At 39.9% G+C, this 16,077-nt stretch overlaps 3 pseudogenes; all 3 read left to right on the top strand.

Annotated features, from left to right (window-relative positions):
- Positions 1–4,994: 4,994 nt before the first annotated feature.
- LOC138986485 (putative P2Y purinoceptor 10) lies at positions 4,995–6,043 on the top strand (annotated as a pseudogene).
- A 2,387-nt stretch (positions 6,044–8,430) lies between these two features.
- On the top strand, positions 8,431–9,309 carry LOC138986314 (craniofacial development protein 2-like; annotated as a pseudogene).
- A 4,223-nt stretch (positions 9,310–13,532) lies between these two features.
- LOC102265897 (UV radiation resistance-associated gene protein pseudogene) overlaps positions 13,533–16,077 on the top strand; it is a 35,252-nt pseudogene continuing 32,707 nt past the window's right edge.

Below are 16,077 nucleotides of genomic sequence, written 5' to 3'. Positions count from 1 at the left end.
GAGTATAGTTGCTTCACAATGTTGTGTTAGTTTCTGCTGTACAGCAAAGTGAGTCAGTTGTATGTATACATATATCCCTTCTGTTTTAGATTTACTTCCCGTTTAGGTCACCACAGAGCACTGAGTAGTTCCCTGTGCTATACAGTAGGTTATTATTAGTTATCTATTTTATACATAGTAGTGTATATATGTTAATCACAATCTCCCAATTAATCCCACTCCCCCTTACCACTCCCCTTTGGTATCCATAAGTTTGTTCTCTACATCTGTGATTCTATTTCTGCTTTGCAAATAAGTTCATCTGTGCCATTTTTTCTAGATTCCACATATGTGTTCATATAAAATATTTTTCTCTTTTCTGTTTTTTTTTTTTTCTTACTTCACTCTGCATGGCAGTCTCTAGGTCTCTTTATGTCTCTGCAAATGGATATTTCATTCCTTTTAGTATCTGAATATTGCATTGTATATATATACCACATCTTTTTTTTTTAATTTTTAATTTAATAATTTTAAAACATGTGTTCCCCATCCTGAACCCTCCTCCCTCCTCCCTCCCCATACCATCCCTCTGGGTCGTCCCAGTGCACCAGCCCCAAATCTTTTTATCCATTCCTCTGTCAAAGGACATTTAGGTTGCTTCCATGTCCTAGCTATTGTAAATATTGTTGCAATGAACATTGGGGTACATGTATCTTTGTGAATTATTGTTTTCTCCAAGTACATGTTTAGGAATTAGATTGCTGGGTCACATGGTAGTTCTGTTTTTAGTTTCTTTGAGGAACCTCCATACTGTTCTCCATTAGTGGCTATACCAATTTACATTCCCACCAACAGTGAAAGAGGGTTCCTTTTTTCCACACCCTCTCCAGCATTTATTGTTTGTAGATTTTTTTAATGATGACCATTGTGACCAATGTGAGATGATACCTCATTGTAGTTTTGATTTGCATTTGTCTAATAATTAGTGATGTTGGGCATCTTTTCATGTGCTATTTTTGCCATCTTTATGACAGGGCACTACAATCAGAGCAACTATGATTGAATATAAACTATGATTATAAAACATATATGTATATGAGTTAAAGTGGTAAAAATATCTTTATATACATCAGCTTGCAGATTTACAGCCACAGAATAAAATGTAAATGGTTATATACTAGAATGTTTGCATTGGAATTATTTGTGATAGATAGGTATATATTTTTATTTGTTTTTGCTTACATATATTTTCTAAAGTAAGGGATTCTCTGGTGGCTCAGTGATAAAGAATCTGGCTGCCAGTGCAGGAGCTACAGGAGATGTGGGTTCAAACCGGAGTCAGGAAGACCTGTTGGAGGAGGAAATGGCAACCCACTCGAGCATTCTTGCCTGGAAAATCCCACGGACAGAAGAGCCTCTGGTGGGTTTGCAAAGAGTCGGACGTGACTGAGTGTGCACGCTCACACACAAACACGCATTTTCTAATGTAAAACTCTATTCTTTGTGTGGGCTTCCCTGATAGTTCAGTTGGTAAAGAATCAGCCTGCAGTGCAGGAGACCCCAGTTCGATTTCTGGGTTGGAGACCCCAGTTCGATTTCTGGGTTGGGAAGATCCTCTGGAGAAAGGATAGGCTACCCACTCCAGTATTCTTGGACTTCCCTTGTGGCTCAGCTGGTAAAGAATCTGCCTGCAATGCAAGAGATCTGGGTTTGATCCCTGGGTTGGGAAGATCCCCTGGAGAAGAGAAAGGCTACCCATTCCAATATTTTGGCCTGGAGAATTCCATGTACTGTATAGTTCATGGGGGTCAAAAAGAGTTGGACATGACTGAGTGATTTTCACCCACTTTACATTCCTTGTGTAAAGAAATAATACACATTTCAAAACAAAGACTTTTAAGCAGACTTTATACACAGTTATTATTTGAGACTTGGAAATGTTCATTCTGTTAAAAAAAATGCATTTGTCCTGGAATATTCCTTTTGCTGTAATAATATACTGTCAAGTTTAGTGTTCTAAACTCTGGCATTTGTTTGTTTCTGAAAGTTTGAAGTAGTAGAAATTTTCCAAAAATTTGATTTTCTTCTTAGAAGTTCCTGGAAAATTAGAAATTGTTCTGTAGATGGAGACAAGAGACCTTGGTCTAACATTTGCTGCTAATTTTCTTTTCAAATTTGAAAATTTTAATTTCCCTGTTTTTGGTCTTAGTTTTCTCATCTATAAGAAGTTCTGAGATCAGAAGATCTCAATGGCTTGTAATAGTTTTAATATTCTAGGAATCTGCAATTAACTTAGAAACCAAACTATTTTCAGAGAATTATAAGAGAAGTATGATGTCTAAAAAAATAAAATAAATTCAAACTCTCTAAAATGCCATTTTAAATGTGTTTCTGATGTTACCAGGAAGTTATTGATACTTTTATTCTTTATTATGATTTCTCCATTAATGAAATTTTAAAATAAATTATGTGCTAAAATATCAAAAGATATTTGAATGTTGGCATACTTATGACACCTGGTGGTCAAGTCAAACATCACAGCTAAATTCAAATTCTCCAGATACTTATTTTTATCTTCTGGGTAAGACATTTTGCCCCTGATTCATCCATTCATCCTGTACTATTCAGTCATTCATTCAATAAACACTTAGTGGGCCTCTAATATGTACAAGACAATTACTAGACACTTTATCATGGAAGAAAGGAAGAAATAAGAGAATACATTTTTTATATGTCTGTGGTAGATTGCAGGCTATTCAAAGGAACATAATTAACTGCATGTAAAGGCAAATAATTGCAGCATGCTAGTGAGTGGGCTGCCATCTATGGGGTCGCACACAGTCGGACACGACTGAAGCGACTTAGCAGCAGCAGTGTGTGAAGTGCACTAAATATAATTATCAAAATTAGGGATACTCTGAGGTTGTAGAAGTGATCTGTGGTTTGGAGAGGTCAGGAAAACCTTTCTTGGAGGAAGTGAGCCTTACCTTTCTTGAGGCCTCAGTTTTCCTTTTTGTAAAATACTGGTAATATTTTATTGTTGCACAGGATTGCTGTGAAAGATCTATTGAGAGTGTATATAAAGTATAGCACCTTGTCCAAAGTAGGCATTCAGCGATTTTTAGCAATTATTATAACAAAATCAACGTTGATCAAGGAAGAGTTCATGTATATTAACTGTTCCTTAAGTTTTATTTCAAGAATAATTTTGTTCTACCTTATATGGCTTTTTATTAGTTGAACACAACTGAGAGTACACGCACGCACACACACACACACACCACACATAGAGAACATAAGACCAATTATTTTAGTTAGTTCAGTGACTAAACAAACCACAAAAAAGATAGTATTGGCCCTAGCTACATTTTGTTAAACTAACTGGTCGATTAGCAAAACAATCAACTCAGTGGTGGGGGGCAGGGAACAGCACATTTAAAGTAGCTGTTTATCGGAATGAACTGATTGATTGCAATCAACAATCAGTTAGTAAATACAGTTTATCAGAGAGCCCCATGTAGTCAACACAAATGAACCAAATAGGTTGTTTTGCACTGTATGAACTGTGCATGGGTGGACTGACTTTTTCATTTTTTTTTGACTTTTACATTTTTTAATTGGTTGTGTTTAGGCATTGTCCTTGACCCTATATTGCTTTCAATAGTCAATGTTAAGTCTGTCTTATTTTCCTTTTAATTTTATAAATGTGAAGCAAACTAACTGCTTTTACAAGTGATGAAAATCACAAGAGAGTATTAAGAAAGCATTTATCCTTTTGTCCTGCAATCAAATGCATGTTATATTTCCTAAAAAATCAAACATAGGGGTTCCTAAACTGTCATTTTCATGGGTAAAATAAGCTGTATTGTAGTCTCTTTTGACTAAAAGGAAAATGTTCTGATCCAAAGCCAAGTATAAGAACTATTTCATATCTGGGATGGATATTTAACCTGGATAATGGAAGATTTGAGAAATGACAGAATTGCTATCCTTAGATATTTCAAGAGTTTCATGCATAACAGGAAGTAGGATTTATTTAGTTTTGGTAGGCAAAACTGGTTGAAATGCCAGGGATGTGGGTTTTTGGCTTACTAGAGGGAAGGATTTCTAACAATTATGATTGCTAGAAATGTAACTGTCCACATTAACAACTTTTTCACTGAACTTGCCCTAAGAGCTGAAGTAGAGGCAACCCCTTTTGCTACATCTACCACCAGATATCCTTTAGTCCTTCACACACTCTGGTAGTTGCTTGCAATGGTTGCAAGGATAGTCTCAATAAACATGAACATCTGAAGCTACTGAAATTGTATTAATAAACACAGATCTCTAAAGTTACTGAAGCTTCAAGAAAGTGCAAAGTTATATAAACAGAGCTAATTGTGCTTTTAGACAAATTCTGAAAGAGACAATGGTTATCTGAGTTGCATTATTTTTTCCAAACCCTTATCTTCCCAAGGCCTAGTGACCAGCCAGCTCTTTCCCACGCCTTTATCCCACGTTTCATTCCTAAATGTTCATAGACTCATTTAAGCAGTCATCTAATCCCTGGTAAGGTTGCCACTCAAAATAGGCTGATGATAGGGCAAGACAGATCTCAAATTTTGACAATACAGATAGAATTGTAAAACCAAATGGAAAACAAGAATCTTAAAATATATGTTTAGGGACTATTTGTCAGTGAAGACTTGCTTGTTGGTTATCTCTGCAAGCTTGATTACTTCTTCTTTTGACTACTAAGAAAAAAACCTGACTGAGGCTACTGCCAATATAGTGATTTTTTTTTTTTTGATTCCCCAAAATATCTTCGACAATACTGTTATCCAGTTGTAGATTGGCAAGCTATTTTCAGTTTACATAGAAAAGATCTTTTGAATTTATCAAAGTTCACACTTGGATACCTCTTTGCTAGACAAGTTTATTTGTATACCCAAACATGGACTGATATGCCCTTGACTATATTTATAGACTATTTTCTGCAGAAATACTCATTCTGATGCTTTCCCTAAGGAAGGATGGGAAGCAACAGCACAAACAGTACAAGAGCAAAGTACACTGATCTTCAAATATCATTTCAGTACTCCCTCTATGCAGCTACTTACATCCTAAGATTTATCCCTAGTCTACGGGCCAACAGTATAGCCTTGTGGATTCTGTGTCACTTCATCAGCAAGAATAATAAAGCCATTATTTCCATAATCAACTTCTCTGTGGCTAATTGTGCTCACGTGCTGTCCTTACCCTTCTGGATTTACTATTAAATCAGCCACCATTGGCGTTTCCAGAGAACCCGTTTCTTTCTGTACTTTTACCTGAATTATCTCAATATCTATGCCAGCATTTGTTTCTTGACATGTAACAGCCTTCAGAGATACTTCTTTCTCCTCAGGCCCTTCAGGACCAGAGGCTGGAATAGGTACGATCTGAGCATCAGTGCTGCAATCTGAGTGATGGTAGGGACTGCCTGTTTGCCACTTGGAATTCTGAGAAATGTTGGATTAGATAACAACACTGAACACTCTGAGCCCTGACTTGCTGATTTAGGGTTTCAATACATTAGCATAGCATCTACTATTGGCATGATAATTGTAGTTGAACTTGGAAAGTTTGTATTCTCTGTTGTAATTATTACTTATTGTACAGGGAGAACAGGAAAACTTTTACAAGAATTCCAAGTTCTTCCTCAAACCACCAAAGATAAAAAAGGCTTTGTGTATGGTCCTTATATGTGTGGTAGTATTCACTGTGTGTTTCACACCTTACTACCTCAGTTTCTCATTCTTTATGGTGGTGAAGCAATAAACTCTTTTAAAACTGCTCCTTTCTTAAGAGCACTCTATTTTTCCATATAATTTCCCTGTCTCTTGTAAATCTAAATTGCGGTTTTGATCCAGTTGTGTATTATTTTAAGATCTCAGAATTTTCTGATGGATTTTCAGAAAGTGGTAGTTTGGTTCTTCAGTCATGTGTGAAATGCAAGGATAGTGCTTTGGAAATTCAGCATAGGAAAGAGGGTTTTAAAACTATCTCTCTTGAATTTTGGGACGCTTCCAAAGTAATGTAAGAAAAGAATTACTTTTAAAATTAAAAGAATAATCTATATGCTCTATGAATTTATCTATGTCATCTTGAAGATCTTTCTTTAAAAAAGTTTTATACTTAAATGTGCCTCAAACATGGCACTCTTCCATTCATCCTCAAAATGATGATTCTTAAAAAAAATTAATGCTTATATTTTCTGTCAAAATGGAAGCATTGTTCTATGGAGCATATGTATGACAAAATATCTTTCCTTACAGAAAAGGATAAATAAAATCAATTGTACACCTGTTCCTCAACAATGGGTACAAAATTTTCACCTTCTCTTGTAAGAAGCAAAATGCAAATTGAAAACAGATGGACACAGATGAATTGTCTACACATTTTTAAATGCACAGGAGAGTAACACAATCCTAGCCTTACCAAATAAAATATACAGAGGTGGAGTGGCCAAGGTGACAGAGAAGGAAGACCTGATCTCACCTTCTTCCACAGTTCAGTTAAGTTCAGTTCAGTTGCTCAGTCGTGTCCGAATCTTTGCGACCCCATGAATAGCAGCACGCCAGGCCTCCCTGTCCATCACCAACTCCCGGAGTTAACTCAGACTCACGTCCATCGAGTCAGGGATGCCATCCAGCCATCTCATCCTCTGTCGACCCCTTCTCCTCCTGCCCCCAATCCCTCCCAGCATCAGGGTCTTTTCCAGTGAGTCAGCTCTTCGCATGAGGTGGCCAAAGTACTGGAGTTTCAGCTTTAGCATCATTCCTTCCAAAGAAATCCCAGGGCTGATCTCCTTCAGAATGGACTGGTTGGATCTCCTTGCAGTCCAAGGGACTCTCAAGAGTCTTCTCCAACACCACAGTTCAAAAGTATCAATTCTTCGGTGCTCAGCTTTCTTCACAGTCCAACTCTCACATCCATACATGACCACTGGAAAAACCATAGCCTTGACTAGACAGACTTTTGTTGGCAAAGTAATGTCTGTGCTTTTGAATATGCTATCTAGGTTGGTCATAACTTTCCTTCCAAGGAGTAAGCGTCTTTTAATTTCATGGCTGCACTCACCATCTGCAGTGATTTTGGAGCCCAGAAAAATAAAGTCTGACACTGTTTCCACTGTTTCCCCATCTATTTCCCATGAAGTGATGGGACCAGATGCCATGATCTTCGTTTTCTGAATGTTGAGTTTTAAGCCAACTTTTTCACTCTCCTCTTTCACCTTCATCAAGAGGCTTTTAAGTTCCTCTTCACTTTCTGCCATAAGGGTGGTATCATCTGCATATCTGAGGTTATTGAGATTTCTCCCAGCAATCTTGATTCCAGCTTGTGCTTCTTCCAGCCCAGCGTTTCTCATGATGTATTCTGCATAGAAGTCAAATAAGCAGGTGAAAATATACAGCCTTCATATACTCCTTTTCCTATTTGAAACCAGTCTGTTGTTCCATGTCCAATTCTAACTGTTGCTTCCTGACCTGCATACAAATTTCTCAAGAGGCAGATCAGGTGGTGTGGTATGCCCATCTCTTTCAGAATTTTCCACAGTTTCTTGTGATCCACACAGTCAAAGGCTTTGGCATAGTCAATAAAGCAGAAATAGATGTTTTTCTGGAAGTCTCCTGCTCTTTTCATGATCCAGCAGATGTTGGCAATTTGGCCTCTGGTTCCTCTGCCTTTTCTAAAATCAGCTTGAACATCTGGAAGTTCACGGTTCATGTATTGCTGAAGCCTGGCTTGGAGAATTTTGAGCATTACTTTACTAGCGTGTGAGATGAGTGCAATTGTGTGGTAGTTTGAGCATTCATTGGCCCTGCCTTTCTTTGGGATTGGAATGAAAACTGACCTTTTCCAGTCCTGTGGCCACTGCTGAGTTTTCCAAATTTGCTGGCCTATTGAGTGCAGCACTTTCAGAGCATCATCTTTCAGGATTTGAAACAGCTCAACTAGAATTCCATTACCTCCACTAGCTTTGTTCGTAGTAATGCTTTCTAAGGCCCACTTGACTTCACATTCCAGGATATGTGATTCTAGGTGAGTGATCACACCACTGTGATTATCTGTGTCATGAAGATCTTTTTTGTACAGTTCTTCTGTGTATTCTTGCCACCTCTTCTTAATATCTTCTGCTTATGTTAGGTCCACACAATTTCTGTCCTTTATCAAGCCCATCTTTGCATGAAATGTTCCCTTGGTATCTCTAATTCTCTTGAAGAGATCTTTAGACTTTCCCATTCTGTTGTTTTCCTCTATTTCTTTGAATTTCCTCAATTTCTGACAAAAATGTGGTCCACTGGAGAAGGGAATGGCAAACCACTTCAGTATTCTTGCCTTCAGAACCCCATGAACAGTATGAAAAGGCAAAATGATAGGATACTGAAAGAGGAACTCTCCATGTCAGTAGGTGCCCCACATGCTACTGGAGATCAGTGGAGAAATAACTCCACAAAGAATGAAGGGATGGAGCCAAAGCAAAAAGAATACCCAGTTGTGGATGTGACTGTTGATAGAAACAAGGTCTGATGCTGTAAAGAGCAATACTGCATAAGAACCTGGAATGTCAGGTCCATGAATCAAGACAAATTGGAAGTGGTTAAACAAGAGATGGCAAGAATGAACATCGACATTCTAGGAATCAGCGAACTGAAATGGACTGGAATGGGTGAATTTAACTCAGATGACCATTATATCTACTACTGCTGGCAGGAATCCCTCAGAAGAAATGGAGCAGCCATCATGGTCAACAAAAGAGTTCAAAATGCAGTACTTGGATGCAATCTCAAAAATGACAGAATGATCTCTGTTCATTTCCAAGGCAAACCATTCAATATCACAGGAATCCAAGTCTATGCCCCAACCAGTCACGCTGAAGAAGCTGAAGTTGAACGGTTCTATGAAGACCTACAAGAACTTTTAGAACTAACACCCAAAAAAGATGTCCTTTTCAATATAAGGGCCTGGAATGCAAAAGTAGGAAGTCAAGAAACAGCTGGAGTAACAGGCACATTTGGCCTTAAAATATGGAATGAAGCAAGGCAAAGACTAATAGAGTTTTGCCAAGAAAATACACTGGTCACAGCAAACACCCTCTTCCAACAATACAAGAGAAGACTCTACACATGGACATCACCAGATGGTCAACACCAAAATCAGATTGATTATATTCTTTGCAGCCAAAGATGGAGAAGTTCTATACAGTCAGCAAAAACAAGACCAGGAGCTGACTGTGGCTCAGATCATGAACTCCTTATTGCCAAATTCAGACTTAAATTGAAGAAAGTAGGGAAAACCACTAGACCATTCAGGTATGACCTAAATCAAATCCCTTATGATTATACAGTGGAAGTGAGAAATAGATTTAAGGGCCTAGATCTGATAGATAGAGTGCCTGATGAACTATGGAATGAGGTTCGTGACATTGTACAGGAGACAGAGATCAAGACCATCCCCATGGAAAAGAAATGCAAAAAAAGCAAGATGGCTGTCTGGGGAGGCCTTACAAATAGCTGTGAAAAGAAGAGGAGCGAAAAGGAAAGGAGAAAAGGAGAGATATAAGCGTCTGAATGCAGAGTTCCAAAGAATAGCAAGAAGAGATAAGAAAGTCTTCCTCAGCGATCAATGCAAAGCAATAGAGGAAAACAACAGAATGTGAAAGACTAGAGATCTTTTTTTACACAAGCACACCACAGTTACAAATACTTACTGGTCAATTATTGATGAGAACAACCTGAACACTAACAGAAAAGATATTTTACAACTAAAGATGTAAAGAAGCAGCCACAAGATGGAAAGGAGGAGTGGACACACAGTATAGTCAAGAGTCATATCCCTGGGTAAGTGACCCCCAAACAGGAGAATAACTGCAATTGCAGAGATTATCCACAAGGAATAAGGGTCCAAGCCCCACACTGAGCTCCCCACGCCAGAGACATTTCACGGGAAAGATAAGCCTCTATAATATTTGGCTTTCAAGGCTAGTGGGGCTTACTTTCAGGAAAACTTAAGTGCTGTGGGAAATACAGACTCCCCTCTAAAAGGACACACACTAAATCTCACAAGCTCTGAGACCCAGGACACAAGTAACAATTTGAAAGGAACTTGGGTTATATTCACTTGCTGATCTTGGAAATTCTCTCAGAGAAGGCAATTGGGACTCACTCTAGGGTTATATACAGTGGTGACAGTCATTTTTGGACCTGTTGTCCTGTTGTGGGTGAGGCTAGGTTTTGTGTGTTGTGGTGAACAGGGCCAGTTCCAAGGGATCTCAGGGGTGTCCTGATGTTGGACCAACATCAGCAATGTTGGAAACACCATTTTGAGATTCTTTCTCTAACAGGCTGTTTGATGTAGAACCTCCTCTTAGCTCCCCTGAAACTGGCCCTACTCACCACAACACCCAGAACACAGCCTCACCCCCAACAGGACAACAGGTCTGTGAATTCAAGACCTCAGAGCTAGAGTACTCAGTATCAAGCTCGACCTACCAGTGGGCATGAACTAGCCCTTGGGTCCAGTCTTACTCCTCAGCAGTGGGAATTAGGCCTAGGATGATTGGGTCCTAGACCTTCTCACTTGTGGGTGGACACCAATTCTGGGACCTTTTCATACTGCACCCAGAGACCCCAGGATCCTGTGGGCCAGAACTAGCCCCAGAACTCTTTTGTTCCTAGCTCTATCTACTATTGGGTGGATACCAACTCTAGGACTCCATCCCATAGCCAGAGACCCCAGATCTTAGCTCTGCACATAATGTGCTGGTAGTATTTTTGGGGATCAAAACTTACCCACTAGTGGGAAGGCAGCAACATTAGGATACCCAGAGCACCAGATCCACCCATGAGGAGGTTGACACCAGCCCCAGGACAGCTTCAGCGTCTCAGCCACCTGCCTTCGGCCATGGCCCAGCCCAACAGCAGGTGGATACTAGGTATGGGATCCCAACCCTGCAGTCAACTACCTGGCACCATATACATGACATGGCACCATATACCAGTGGACTGGCACCAGTTTGGGAACTTTCCCGGTCATGCAGCTAACCATGGAAGGACCCTGCCCCATATACCAGAAGCTGGCAATCTCCACGCAAGGCAGGGCCTGGCAGCCAACTAGGTTAGGAGACAGCCATGCTTACAAGTTTCTATAGCTGTCAGCTTATCATAGCAGAAAGACCCACATAACCCATACAGAGGCCACTCCAAAAGCATATAGCTCTGGTGACACGAAGGAAGTATGCTGTTAAGCCCCATAGCATGTCTCCTACATAAAGCCATTTCTCTAAGATAGGGAAATGTAAACAGCTTACTAAATACATAGAAATGAAAGAAAATTAGACAAAATAAAGTGATATAGGAATATGTTTCAAATGAAGGAACAAGGAAAAAAAATCCCAGAAGAACTAATTGAATTGGAGATAAGCAACTACCCAATAAAGCATTCCTAGCAATAATCTTAAAGATGCTCAAAGAACTCAGGACAAAAAAAAACAGTTGGACACAGTTAGAACAGTAAAAAAAAGAGTTAGACAATATAAAGAGGAACCAAACAGAGATAAATAATGCAGTAACAATTAAAAAACACACTTAGATGAGTCAACAGTAGATTAGATAATATTATACTTAGGGATAGATCAGCAAACTGGAAGACATAATAGAGGAAATTATTTTAGCCAAACAGAAAAAGAAAATAGTAAAAAATATGGGAATATTTTAAAAGACCTCTGAGATGGCATAGGGATGAGATATGGTTATATAAATATATTAAATATATATATATATATATATATATATATATATATCATGATAAGCACAACTGAAAATCCATAATAGATGCAGAACGCCAAAAACTGAAAAGAATCCAAACATAACACTGAAGATAGTTACCAAATCATAAGGGAAGACAGCAAAAGTAAAATAAAGGAACACAAAGGAATATGTCTATCGGGAATTACTTTAGATATAAATGGACTTTACTTTCAAATTAAAAGAGAAGAGTGGCTGAATGCATATAAAAATAAAGCCCATATATTGGGCTGAGCAAAGAGTTCCCTTGGAGCCTCAAAAAAACTTTTTGGCCAACTCAGTATATGCTACTTATAAGAGATTCACCTAGGTTTTGAAGACACACATGAACAGAAAATGAGAAAATGGAAAAACATATGCCATGGAGTGGAAATGGAAAGAAAGCAGAGGCAGCAATATTTCTATCAAACAAAATAGACCTTAAAACAAACACTATAATAAGACAAAGAAGGACATTACATAATGATAAAGGGATATATACAAGAAGAATATATAACACTTGTAAGTACATATGTGCCCAGCATAAGTACATAAGTGCCTAAAGCAAATATTAACAGACATAAAGTAAGAAATTGACAATAACATAATAAACATAGGAAACTTTAACTTCCCACCTACACAGTGGACAGATCATCCAGACAGAAAATCAGTAAACACTGGCCTTAAAATTACAGAGTAGAACAACAAGAGAATAGAAATTCTTTTCAAGTGCACATGAAACATTCTCCAGGACAGATCACATGCTAGATGACAAAACAAGTCTTGGTAAATTTAAGAAAACTGAAATCATATCAACCATATTTTCTAACCACCATTCTATGGACTAGACTATAAATCAACTACATGGAAATAAACTGCAAAAATCACAAACATGTGAAGGCTTAAATAATGTGCAACTAAACAATCAATTGGGGAGGGCAGTCCTAAGATGGTGGAGGAATAGGATCAGGAGACCACTTTCTCCCCCACAAATTCATCAAAAGAACATTTGAACACTGAGTAAATTCCACAAAACAACTTCTGAATGCTGGCAGAGGACATCAGGCACACATAAAAGCAGCCCAGTGTCTTCGAAAGGAGGTAGGAAAAAATATAAAAGACAAAAAAGAGACAAAAGAGGCAGGGACAGAGCTCTGTCCTGGGAAGGGAGTCTTAAAAAGACAGACGTTTCCAAACACCAGGAAACACTCTCACTGCCGAATCTGTGGAGAGCCTTGGAACCACAGAGGGCAACATAACTGGGAGGAAAAATAAATAAATAATTAAAACCCACAGATTACAATCCCAACGATAACTCCCCCAGTGGAGAAGCAGCGCAGATGCCTGCACCTGCCACTAGCAAGCGGGGGCTGGACAGGGAGGCGCGGGCTGCATTGCTTAGAGTAAGGACCGGGCCTGAATGCCCTGAGGGCAATCTGAAGGAACTAACTTGGGCTAGCAAACCAGACTGTGGGATATCTACCATGCAAAAAGCCCTAACCTAAGACACCGCCAAGCCCACTCACAGAACAAAGGACTGAACAGAGCTAGCCTGCTGCAGACGATCCCCCTCCGGTGACAGGCAGCCAGAGCCAAGAGGGGGCAATTGCGGCCCCAGAGACACATTATCTACCAAACTGTAAGCAGGCTTCTTTGCTAACTAAGACTTCTTGGGGTTCTGGACAGTCAACATCCACCTGAGATGGTGTGCCGGCTGTACACCCAGAAAACTGAGCGGCAAGGATGGGGGAGGCGATAAGTCACAGTAACCGTGCTCGTCAAACACCTCATCACCTGAGCTGCTTGGACCTGGGAAGGGCACAAAACGGAGGCCCAACCGAGTCTGCACCTCTGAGGCCTACCCGAGTACCTGAACCTGAGCGGCTTAGACCTGGGAGGTGCATGTAGCCCAGGGTGGGCCTGGGATGGTTCCCAGTGGAGCAACCTAGAGCCTGAGCAGTGTGGGCAAGGAGGGCACACACGCCATGAGCTGGGGCACGCTCATTGTGGCTGAGACACTGCGAGCACACGCCAGTGTTATTTGTTTGCAGCGTCCCTCCCTCCCCACAGGGCGACCGAACAAGTGAGCCTAAAAAAGTGTTCAACACCACCCTCTTGTGTCAGGGTGGAAGACCAGCAAACAGAAGAAGTTAAAACTGAGCGAACCTCCTTGGAAGTGACAGATGCAACAGATTAAAATCCTGTAGTTAGTACTGACTACATCAGATCAGATCAGTCTCTCAGTCATGTCCGACTCTTTGCAACCCCATGAATCCCAGCATGCCAGGCCTCCCTGTCCATCAACAACTCCCAGAGTTCACTCAGACTTACGTCCATTGAGTCAGTAATGCCATCCAGCCATCTTATCCTCTGTCGTCCCCTTCTCCTCTTGCCCCCAATCCCTCCCAGCATCAGATTCTTTTCCAATGAGTCAACTCTTCGCATGAGGCGGCCAAAGTACTGGAGTTTCAGCTTCAGCATCATTCCCTCCAAAGAAATCCCAGGGCTGATCTCCTTCAGAATGGACTGGTTGGATCTCCTTGCAGTCCAAGGGATTCTCAACAGTCTTCTCCAACACCACAGTTCAAAAGCATCAATTCTTCAGTGCTCAGCCTTCTTCACAGTCCAAATATCACATCCATACATGATCACAGGAAAAACCATAGCCTTGACTAGATGAACCTTTGTTGGCAAAGCAATGTCTCTGCTTTTGAATATGCTATCTAGGTTGGTCATAACTTTCCTTCCAAAGAATAAGCGTCTTTTAATTTCATGGCTGCACTCACCATCTGCAGTGATTTTGGAGCCCAGAAAAATAAAGTCTGACACTGTGTCCACTGTTTCCCCATCTATTTCCCATGAAGTGATGGGACCGGATGCCATGATCTTCGTTTTCTGAATGTTGAGCTTTAAGCCAAATTTTTCACTCTCCACTTTCACTTTCATCAAGAGGCTTTTAAGTTCCTCTTCACTTTCTGCCATAAGGGTGGTGTCATCTACATATCTGAGGTTATTGATATTTCTCCTGGCAATCTTGATTCCAGCTTGTGTTTCTTCCAGTCCAGCGTTTCTCATGATGTACTCTGCATATAAGTTAAATAAACAGGGTGACAATATACAGCCTTGACGTATTCCTTTTCCTATTTGGAACCAGTCTGTTGTTCCATGTCCAGTTCTAACTGTTGCTTCCTGACCTGCATGCAGGTTCTCAAGAGGCAGGTTAGGTGGTCTGGTATTCCCATCTCTTTCGGAATTTTCCACAGTTTATTGTGATCCACACAGTCAAAGGCTGTGGCATAGTCAATAAAGCAAAAATAGATGTTTTTCTGGAACTCTCTTGCTTTCTCCATGATCCAGTGGATGTGGGCAATTTGATCTCTGGTTCCTCTGCCTTTTCGAAAACCAGCTTGCACATCAGGAAGTTCATGGTACATAGGAGGGGCCTATAGATCTCGAGAAATATAAGCCGGATCAAGGAACTATCTGAAAACGAACTGACCCCACACTACCCACAACACCAGATAAAGTCCTAGATATATTTTTACTATTTTTACTATCATTCTTTTTTACTGATTTTTTAAAATTTTAAGTCCTCTATTATTCCTTTAATCTTTATCTTTATAACCTACTATTACTTCAAAAAAAAGAGAGAGCCTATTTTTTAAAGTAAACTTCAGTATATATATATATATTATAAATTTTTGTGACTTTTTTTTTCTTTAATATTGTTTTTTTGAAAAGTCAACCTCTACTCTAGATTTTTAATCTTTGCTTTTTGGTATTTGTTATCAATTTTGTACCTTTAAGAACCCAGTCTTCAGTACCCATTTTTATTTGTGAGCGAGATTACTGGCTTGACTGCTCTCTCCCCTGTTGGACTCTCCTTTTTCTCCACCAGGTCTCCTCTATCTCTTCCCTCTCCCTTCTCTTCTCTATCCAACTCTGTGAATCTCTTAGTGTGTTTCGGACGGTAGGGAACACTTACAGAACTGATTATTGGCTGGATCTGTCTCTCTCCTTTTGATTCCCCCCTTTATCCTCCTAGCCACCTCTGTATCCTTCCTCCATCTTCTCTTGTCTGTATAACTCCGTGAACATCTCTGAGCAGTCCAGTCTGTGGAAAGCACAGAAGGAGTGATTACTGGCTAGCTTGCTCTTTCCTCTTTCGATTCCACATCATCTCATTCGGGTCACCTCTAACCCCCTCATCCCTCTACTCTTCTCCATGTAACTCTGTGAACCTCTCTGGGTGTCCCTCATTGTGGAGAAACTTTTCATCTTTAACCTA

This window comes from Bos mutus, chromosome X (assembly GCF_027580195.1).
Source record: "Bos mutus isolate GX-2022 chromosome X, NWIPB_WYAK_1.1, whole genome shotgun sequence".
In the NCBI taxonomy this organism is placed as follows: domain Eukaryota; kingdom Metazoa; phylum Chordata; class Mammalia; order Artiodactyla; family Bovidae; genus Bos; species Bos mutus.
The sequence above is the reverse complement of the archived record's forward strand: the minus strand, read 5'-3'. Positions and strand labels throughout refer to the sequence as shown.